This window comes from Nannospalax galili, unplaced genomic scaffold (genome assembly GCF_000622305.1).
Source record: "Nannospalax galili isolate Female #2095 unplaced genomic scaffold, S.galili_v1.0 scaffold965, whole genome shotgun sequence".
In the NCBI taxonomy this organism is placed as follows: domain Eukaryota; kingdom Metazoa; phylum Chordata; class Mammalia; order Rodentia; family Spalacidae; genus Nannospalax; species Nannospalax galili.
The window spans coordinates 73804-84087 of NW_008353484.1; the positions used below are offsets into that span (position 1 = coordinate 73804).

Sequence of the window (10284 nt, forward strand, 5' to 3'; positions counted from 1 at the left end):
CACATTATCAAGTCCTGCTTCCAGCTTGAGATAGAGGCTCAGGTCCTCTCTGTGTGCTGACCCTGAGGAAATACCTCCTAGAAGACGTCACCTCAGTGATGCTGGTCTCTTGTTACTTACAGCTGATTTTTCAGCCCCAGCTAACCAGCATCAATTGTCCCAGTAAAGCAAAGGTTTTCCTTCAGGTTCTGGTCTCTTCTTAATCACAGCTGATTCTTCAGCCCCAGCTGCCCAGAACCCACAGATTCTCAATCCAAAATCTCACACGAACAGCCCTGATAGTATTCACTTCCCTTTGAAGCGTCACAAGCCAGGTCTCCATCGTCTACAAATCTTTCAGCATAACTTTTCCAAGCTCTGCAGCAAAAAACTCTGAGCACGCAATAGCTTTTCCAGCCCCAAGTTCCAAACACTTCCATAGTCCTCCCCAAAACACCAAGGTCATATCTGTCACAGCAATACGTCACTCTCGGGTACCAATTTCTGTTCTGGTTTGTCTCTCCATTGCTATGACAAAACACTCTGACCAATACCAACTTAGGGAGGAAAGGGTTCATTTAGCTTACATATCCCAGGTCACAGTTCATCCGGGAGCCCAAGGTAGGAACTCAGGGCAGGAACCTGGAGGCAGGAGCTGGAGCTCAGGCCATGGAGGAACTCTGCTTACTGGCTTGCTTCCCTGACCCCTGCTCAGCCTGCTTTCTTATGCAACACAGGCCCACCTGCCCAGGGGTGGCACCACCCACAGTAGGCTGGGCCCTCCCACATCACTCATCAAGAAGATGCCCCTCAGACATGGCCACAGGCCAGTCCAATAGAAGGAATTCCCCCAACTGAGGCGCCCTCAACCCAGATGTGTCAAGTTGACACTAAAGCTATCCAGCACAGTGGTTTAATATTTTTTTTCTAAGCACTTTCATTTCTTTTCACTTTAAAAAGTATTTTGATTTTTTTTAACTTTATATTTATGAGTGTACTGCCTGCATGTATGTAAGTGCACCCATGACATGCAATGCCCACAGAGGTCAGAAAAGGGTGTTGGATTGATTCTCCTGGAACTGGGGTTAAGGAGAGTTGTTGGCTACCATGTGAGTGCTAGGAATCAAACCTAGGCCCTCTGCAAGAGCAGACAATGCTCTTAACTGCTGAGCCATTTCTCTCAGCCCATCCTGAGCATTTATTTTTATTGACGTATATTTCATGTACCAGAATTTTACATGGTTAAGTATAAAGTTTGATGAGCATGGGCTTAAGATAACCCACGTGGTATTTTCACCACAGTCACATTAAACACATATTGAACACCTACCAAAATGTCTTTGGGTCTCTCCATTTCCTTTATGTGATAGGAACACTCCAGATGATATTTGTTCTTAAATTGATGAAAAACATAATACTACATTATTAACTACAGACAATGTTTTACATAGTAGAACTGTAGGAAGCATTTATTATGATTTCAATTTTATAGCCACTGAATGACAAACTTCCCTTTGACACTAAACTCTGTCCGCTTTCACAATCAGTTTTTATGTGTTTGATGATTATGCATCTTCCATGAAATCACATAATACCTGCTCTTCTATGATTGGCTCTTTTCAGTAAGCATAGTGTCTTCTAGGTTCATACAACTTGTCACAATTTAATATTTCATTTTTAAGGCTGAATAATGATTTATTCCTTATATACATCACATTTTCTTTATTCAGTCATCTCTCAATCTACACTTTTGTTATTTCCATATTTTGGCTGTTGTGAAAAATGATGTAATAAAAAGCCAAGAATGCACAATAGAAAAAGTAATCTTTATAACATATAGCGCAGGAAAAAAAATGGATCTTCATACACAGAGAAGAATGAAGATAGAACAATGCTTTTCACTATATATCAATGAAAAATGGACTAAAACCATAAACCTGTTTTCACACATGAACCAGTTCATGGTCATTGATCTAGAAAATGGTTTCGTGGTATGACATCTAAAGTACAGACAAACAAAACTGAGATAGATGATTGAGACTGAAATGTAAGCTAAAAGGAAAGCTCTGCCCAGTGGAACCATCAATAGGGAGTAAACACCATCTAAAGGAAAGAGGAGCTACATGAAAACCAGAAGTCTGCTGAAGGATACGGTTACAGAACACATGAGAAATTTAAGATCCAAAGTCCAGATAAGCTAATTGACATATAAGCAATAAACCTGAACAATATGTGTATATTGTATATTACCCAATAAGTATGTATAGAATGTGTAGCATCACTAACTACAAAGTGCAAATCATAATCACAGTAATGAAGTTTTCACCTTGAGAGAACTATTATGAAATAAGTGCACAATAAAACAAAGCTAAAGTAGCAAGTGTTGACAAAGATGTGATCTAACTGTACAGGACTGGCCAGAATGTAAGATATGAGCAGTGAATGCGAAGAAAATGTATAGACGCTACAGGAAGTGTAGAGAAGGTCTTCAAAATCCAGAAGTAAAGCAATCCTGACACAGCAGTGTCTCTTCCACTGTGATTTTTTTATTTTTAAATATACTTTTGATATGTATCCAAAGTGATTGAACTTTTATCTGCATTATTCCATTTATTGCAGTTGGTTTTATCTTTTTTTCATTATTTCCCTAATGACATCCCGTTATGTGGATTCTAATTCTTAAATATTTATTGAATTCTTCCAATTATTCAAAAATTCATGGGTATTTTACTAGTTCAATACTATTTTAGCATTTTTTTCTCGATTACTTCAACAGCCTATTGTGTTCATTTACCCTTTGTTGTTATAATGAAACAACTGAGGTCTGTAGATGTAAAGAAAGAAGGATGTTTAGCTCACAGTTCTGGAGGTGGAAGGGCACATCACTGGGATTGGTTCAGGTCTCAGAGGATGGCATTATAATGGTGGGAGTTATTGCAAAAGGATAAAAAAATCATTGCCATTCAGAAAAACCAAAAAGCTATTCAAAGGCCAGGCTTAGTCTTTTAAAATGGCACAGTCTCTCAAGAACTACCTCAGGGTCCCATGAGAACTAATTTCATCCTTTCTAAAGGCCTCCCAGTAGGCTCTAACTGTTAAAGGTTTCACCACCTTAACACTGCCATGCTGAGCACCAACCCTCCAACATGTGAACCCTTGGAGAACAAACGACACTCACACATCAAAACACTAACTGATACTTTCATGTCTATTTTCCAGTATAAGCCATTCTGTTGGTAGCAGTCAGGATTATTCCTATAAAATAATTTTCCAATATATCTTCCCCAAGAAAAATATTTAATTTTATTTTGTTATTCTTGATATAGTGTGAAAAGTACTTTGAATTATTTTTATTTTGTGTTATATGTTTAATTCAGCACTTTTTCAAAAAGAAAAAAAAAGATGTTAAAGTTGTATTCTTTGGTACCTGTAAATATGATGTTATTTGGAGACAGGCTATATGGAATCTTTGCAGATATAATCGAGTTAATATGTTGTAATACTAGACTAGGTGGATCTTAAATCTAGATATTTATGTCCTTATAAGGAGAACGATATTTGGTCATACAGAGATAGACACACAGATGGAAGAAAGTTAAATGATGATGGAAGTGATAATTAGTGATGTAGTCACAAGCCAGGGGTCAACAGCTATGATGCAACACTTGAAGCAGACTCTTCTCTAGAGATTTCTGAAGAGCTACAGCCTTCCTGACACTTCCTCTCACACTCCTAGTACTATCCTCCAGAACTGAATGATCCTTTAAGATGTCCTGTTTGTGGATTAAATTTCCTATTTTACATTTTTATTTCTATAGGTAAAATGGTCATTTCCTAAAAACATTTTCTTCTGTGCTGGCTTATACATAAAGCACTCTGTATGATTTAGAATTAATAACCTATTTAATGATATATTCTCATTTTTACCTTTCTGTTTTCTGCCTGTATAGCCTACGTGTATATTGTGTGACTGTGGTGCATATTCATATACATGTCATATGTGATAAATCAGTTTTTTTCTCTCTCATAATCCCTTGGCCTAGTTCAACATGAGTCTCACCAGGGTGATACTGCGTTAGCAGGACAATGTCCTTTTAAAAGGGCCCTGGGTGTTATATTGACTAGTCTCTTTCACGTTCTGGTGGGAGATTCTGAAAATTCATATTCCTTGATGTTTAAAACTTAAAATACTCAGTACTGCTGATGCTGTTCTCCTAATTTCATTAACCATGTCAGCCTACAGAGCATCAGATTAAATGATCAATTCTAAACCACTTTTCCCTGTCCAGATTTATTACACTAGAGGAAAGCCAGCCTTTGTAAACATAAATTTTATCCTCAGCATGTAACAATTTATTTTGATGATATCTCCATTATTTTATGACAGTTATTTGATGTTGATGTATTATTTAGGAGAACCATGATTTTGTGTGATATAGACTATTGCATACATATATTAGGTAACTCATCCATAAAATGATTTAAAATGCAATATCTACATCTCTTAGTGCTATTTTGATGCATGAAGCAGAGTCTCATTTAGACCCAAAGAGGAGAAACAGTGGTGGTGTCAAACTAGAGAATCTTTACCACTATTAAAGGAATTATATCTAAAACATTGATTGATTTGTGGAGTAATCAACAAGAGAGCATGAAACATCTAAGGCTTAGCGACATAAGATAAAGTTTCTATTACTCGACAGCCAAACAGGTTATGGAAAATGTAGTTAGCAGAAATTCCTGAGGGAACTTTGGAAGCACGCCTGTCCAAAGCAAAAGCCTCAAGCAAATACAACAGCCAACTCAAGGCAAATAGCGGGAAGGTACCAGGTACCTCTGGTTCTGTTCTCCACTTCCTCTCTAATCTCCCACCTGAGTACATGGTTAGTAAAACATGAACTTAACCCAAACCCTTGGGCAATGAAGCCCACTGAAGCTGTGCACAAAGTCTGACCTTCAAGTCACAAAGGCTGTGGACAAATGCAAGGAAACTAGAGCAGTCTGTGACCTGAATTGTCTTCTTGAAGCTTTACTATCATGAAAGGCTTGGGAAAAATTTTTAAATAAAAAATGCCAGTTATTTATGTTTTTATAAGCCACGTTTTTTTCCTTTTTGTTTTTTTCTTTGCACTTAGTTTTATTAGAACACCAATAAAACAGATTTAAAAAATCCACACAATGAAAGGAAAATACTCAGAAACACTATGATAGATCAGGCATATTAGTCAGGAAAAAGAGTTCTCCAGTGTATGCAAAATGTAAACATCAGCCCCAGGATTTCCCACAGAGGGAACAGTCTGCACAGACTTATTTGAAACAAAAATAATGTCTACTGAATTCCAGCATAGGCTCTGATATTGGCAAACTTCTGACATTCTGGGGCTAGAGAGATGGCTCAGCACTTAAGAGCACTGGCAGCTGTTGCAGAACTTTGATTCCCAGCATCCACATGGCAGCTAACAACCATCCTAACTCCAGTTCCAGGGAATCCAATGCCCTCTTCTGACCTCCACTGGCATTACATGACAGAGTACACATACATACATACAGGCAGCACACTTATACACATAAAAATGGTTAAAAATTGCTACCATACCCCCAAAATGAAAATGGTTCCAAAGCAAGACAACATGAACATCAAGCAGAGGATGTGGAATCAGAGAACAGAAGTGAGGCAGCCTTCCAGCCGTCAGCCCCACTCACCACACTAACTGTATTTACATTTACCTTGGAAGATTACAAAAATACATAGCATATAAAACCCTTGTGGAGCCACAGGCAGGAGAGGAAATATTTCTTGCTTGTCAAATGTTCCAGAAAGAGGCATCAAATCAGTCTTTTGAATTTAGGGAGGGAAGACAAGTCCTTTTCTGTAGGGAAAAATGGGGACTCATGGACTTCCGTGGGTGGGCAGGTGCGGACCAGGTGCTGATCTCCATAAATGTCATCCACCCTAGCGATGGTCTGCCAAAACTTGTTCTTTGTTTTCGCTAAAGGCAGTGGAAATGCTACCACTTCTCTGGAATATGCCAAACGCAGTGGAGAATGTGACATAGGCCAAGGAGTGCAGAGATATCTTCAGGGGGTTGATCCTAGGGTTGATGTGACATTCCTCTGTGTCAGCCATTTCCTGCTGAATACTGATCATGGCATCGTAGAATCTATCCAGTTCTGCTTTATCATCTGACTTAGTGGGTTCCATCGTGAGAGTTTCTACCACAGGCTAGGACATCATAGGAGCATGAAGTCCATAATCTTGGAGCCACTTGACAATATCTACAGCCTCAATATTGGCAGACTTTTTGAAGGGTATTGTGTTCAAAATAAACTCATGAGTCATGTACCCCATTGCACCCCTTACAAAAGACTATGTAATGTTTGTCTAATTGCTTGGCTATGTAGTTGGTATTTAAAATAGCCATTTCTATGACTTCTTTAAGGACTTTTCTTTCCGTCATCTTAATTTAAGCCCAAGAAATGCGCAAGATGGCACTGGAGCCCTATGAGTTTCTGCTGACAGTCCCACAGGCCAGGTGTCTACGTTTAGATTTATGGCAATGATGGGGTGGATGGGCAGAAAGTAGGGAAGATACTTTGTCACTCCAGAACTACCTCCTCCATGGGGAATGCAGAAGATCTGTGAAGATTTAGGTGAGAGATATCAAACCCGAAGTCTCCAGGACTGCAGATTCCCACCTGAGTGTTCGTATTTGTACCATCTGGGGGACCCGTCCTCTGTGTTGGTGGATGAGGGCACACACATTGCAGATGTTCTCTTCAAACATCCTGTTGGTAGACGGGTATGTGATCATGATGGCGGCCAGGTTCTCCTTGTGTTTATCGACCATGGGCTCGAGGTGTGCAGCATCAATGTTCCCATATCTACCCACCTCCACAGACTGGGTAGTCAGGCCTGCCATGGCTATCTGTATGCTGGATTCCTCCTGTGTGCTGATTTCAGAATGAGGCAAACTGTTTTGTTCCTCTCTCCTTTGTGGTCTAAGTGTGCTTTGGTAGTGGCCAGTCTAGCATACACCCCCAGGGCTCCGTTGTTGGGTTAGAAAGAGACTTGGTCATAGTCTGTAACTCACTTAAATCCTCCTCAAGCTCCTGGAAAACTGCTGGGATCCCTGGGCTTGGTGCAGAGACACAAAGGGGTAGATGTTGACAAGTTCTTCCATGTGATGGGCATGAGTTCAGAGGAACTATTAAGCTTTGTGGTGCAGGAACCCTGTGGGATCATGGTGTGAACAAGGGAGATGTTTTCGTTTGCTTGTTTCTTCATATACTGGACAATAGCTGTGGAAACCTTTGTGTGAGGAATGGGCTGGTTCTCTTTAACACAGACCTTGAAATACCTCTCCACTCCTCCCCCTTGCTTTCAGCCTTCAGTTCTGCAGAAGAGTCACAGCCAAATATCACAATAAACCATCTAGATCCTTCTCATTGCCTGTTGCATCCAAAGAGATACCAAGTGTGCCATTCTCAAAGAACTGAAAGTTGATTTGTATCTGAGTGACTCTGTCCAACCCCTCCTTTACAGAACAGCCACAGTGAACCTTCAAGGTGTCTAAGAACTTACAAAGAGAATTCAGGAGGGATCTCCCAGTCCACTCTACACTAGCCAGAGGTGTCTCAGGGGAGGCTGGCAAACTTACTCAACTACCAGATCATGGTGTCTGACATCACTGGCATGGACATGATCAACACCTCCCTGCTGACCTTCATTGTCATCCACAGACAATAGCTGTTTTCCAAACCCGAGTCAAATATAGGGGGGTACTCACTGAATTGAAGTTATCCCATGAACTAGATTTCAGTGGCAGAGAAGTCAGTAGTGTGCTGTTCCAGTTCCCAGACACAGAGGAAAGTGGAAGACATTACATAACTTGTACAAAGAGTCCATTAGACTGGGAGCTTGACCTGCTGTGCCACTGGCCTTTTAACTCTGTGTATTGTGAGGCCACCTGGAGAGTTTGGGGTAGACATTGTCAATGGACAACTCACAGAAATTTGGAGTGCCATTGGGCGATGGGGGTCCACAGGCAGCCTTTTTTGCTTTAAGAGCTTGGTGAGGATGATGCCCTCAAGGATGATGGGAGTGTCAAGGAATGTCACTGGGAAAGAAAGGAATGATCTTGTTCTCCAGAGGACAGAACAACACATCAAGACAGACAGAGCCACAGGCAGCATCTGTTCGGCCCGGGCCCTCCTGGCAAATATGTCAGCTGTGTTTTTCATCTGCCGTAGTGCTCACAGGTTGAAGCAAACAGCAATAACACATCATTTTGATTTTATCTGACATTCTCAAGAGAGCTGGACACCAGCTCCAGCAAGACTTGCTCTTTGACGCCATAAGTTGCATATTTTTGATGAAGTACGAAATGATTTCAAGGGTTGTCTCCCCACATTCCAGCGAAATAGATTTAATTAGCAACTGACTATTTTCGCAGCTAGAGTAAGCTCTTAGTTTTCTTTAATATGGAGCCTCATAACTGTGTAGGGACAGCATGTTCAATATAGTTTATCCACAATTGAAAGCTCATCATTGGAAAGATTCATTTTTATAGGGCCTGAGTGATAGATTCTTCCCAGTTGTAACAATTTTCATATAATCAATATCAGATATTTATTTCACAAGTGAAGTGTCATAGGTATTACCTAGAATTAAATGATGTAGAATAGATGCATGTGCAATTTTTCTTCATGTCTCTAACAATCTAGAGTTTACAAATAGCAATAAAAATTCTCACTGACATGTTATACATCAATCCATAAAGGTAAAATCCTCTTCTTTGAATCTCTGAGAATTTATGACAATGTACTCTACACCCCTGATATCATCCCCCCTTTCTTCCTTTCTTCTATTATTATTTTAAAGGCCTGTTGGAGTTAGTTTGTGTTCCTCAAATGCATTTGGTTGTAGGTCCATCCCCTGGATCTTGGTCATCTTAAAAGGTTAAATAAAACTGACTCTTCCTCTCTAAGCAGTCTTCAAATAAGTAAATCCTTGGCCTGGGTTGGGGCTCCTTCCAAGCTGGGTTTTTGTTTGGCTGGGGCTTGTGCAAGTCTTGTGCATGCCGTCATAAATGCTGTGGTTCACGTGCGCAACTTTGCTGCTGTGTCAGCATTCCTGGAACACTTCATGATTTTAAAGTCTTTCTGAACCTCTTCCACAATGATTCTTGAATGTGAGGAGGATAGAGTGCGATATAAGTCTACCATTTAGGGCTGAGCACTCCGCAGTCTCTTATTCTCTGCACCATGACCAATTGTGGGTCTCTGTGTTAGTCCTCCTCTGTTGCATGAAGAAGCTTTATTGATCTATGGACATAACAAAAAGAAATTAGGAGTTGGTTTGAAATTATGTCCGTTTAGCTGGATAATAGTAGAAATTTCTCCTCTGTATCTTATCTGGCCACACTTTCTTGGCCCTGATAAGACTTCCAGATATGGGTTCCATCTTATGAAGCATGGCTTAAATCTTATTAGAAACTAGTTGTTTACTCCCATAATATTGATGCCATTTTTGCACCAGTGGGCGTATCTTGCCAGGCTAGGCATTATTGTAGCTCACAGGGCTCACAGCTGGGTGAGGCTGATGGTAATTTTCCCTTCTAGTACTATACATAGCCCTTTCCAAGTACCCTGAGAGCTAGCCAGTAGAGATGGAGGTTCTAGGTCAGTAACAGCTTGATTTCACCATGTTTGTTCTATGACTCATGTATGTTGTGTCTTCATCAGTAGAGTCTTACTGCCAAAATCTGGAGGATAAGCAAGAGAAAAGGAAATAGCCAGTGTTGTTTGAGGGCATATGGGAGCTTCTTGGTCAAGAACTCGAAAAGAGTGAATCAATTTTGGCATTGAGCTTTGTATATGCTAAACTGTGTTGCCTGGTATGGGCATTGCCTGCCCCCACTTTGTATGGTAATTCCATTTAAACTATTTTATATTGTGTTTTATATTATGTTTTTCTAATATATATTGAAGCTTTTATGTTAGTTTTCCATATAACTTTTTCAGAAGAACTTTAGTGTCAGCTGTGACTCACAATACTCCCTTCTCTGCCCTGCCCTCTGATTCACTGCCCAATTACCTGTTCTTATACCATTATTTCTCTTTTGTCTTTATATAACTTCATTCTATCCCCCCTCCCTGAAGCCCCTCCCCATAGGCACATATCACTTTCCAGACCACTATGGATTTTCCACAAACCTCTTTACTGCCTTAGTCAACTCCCTCTCCCAGAGGACAGGCTTCCCATTCCGTCCCTAAAGTTTGATTGCCATTAGAAGCTACTCAGCA

General features: G+C 40.3%; 1 pseudogene; it reads right to left on the minus strand.

Annotated features, from left to right (window-relative positions):
• Positions 1–5805: 5805 nt before the first annotated feature.
• LOC103748086 lies at positions 5806–8220 on the minus strand (annotated as a pseudogene).
• Positions 8221–10284: the final 2064 nt, after the last annotated feature.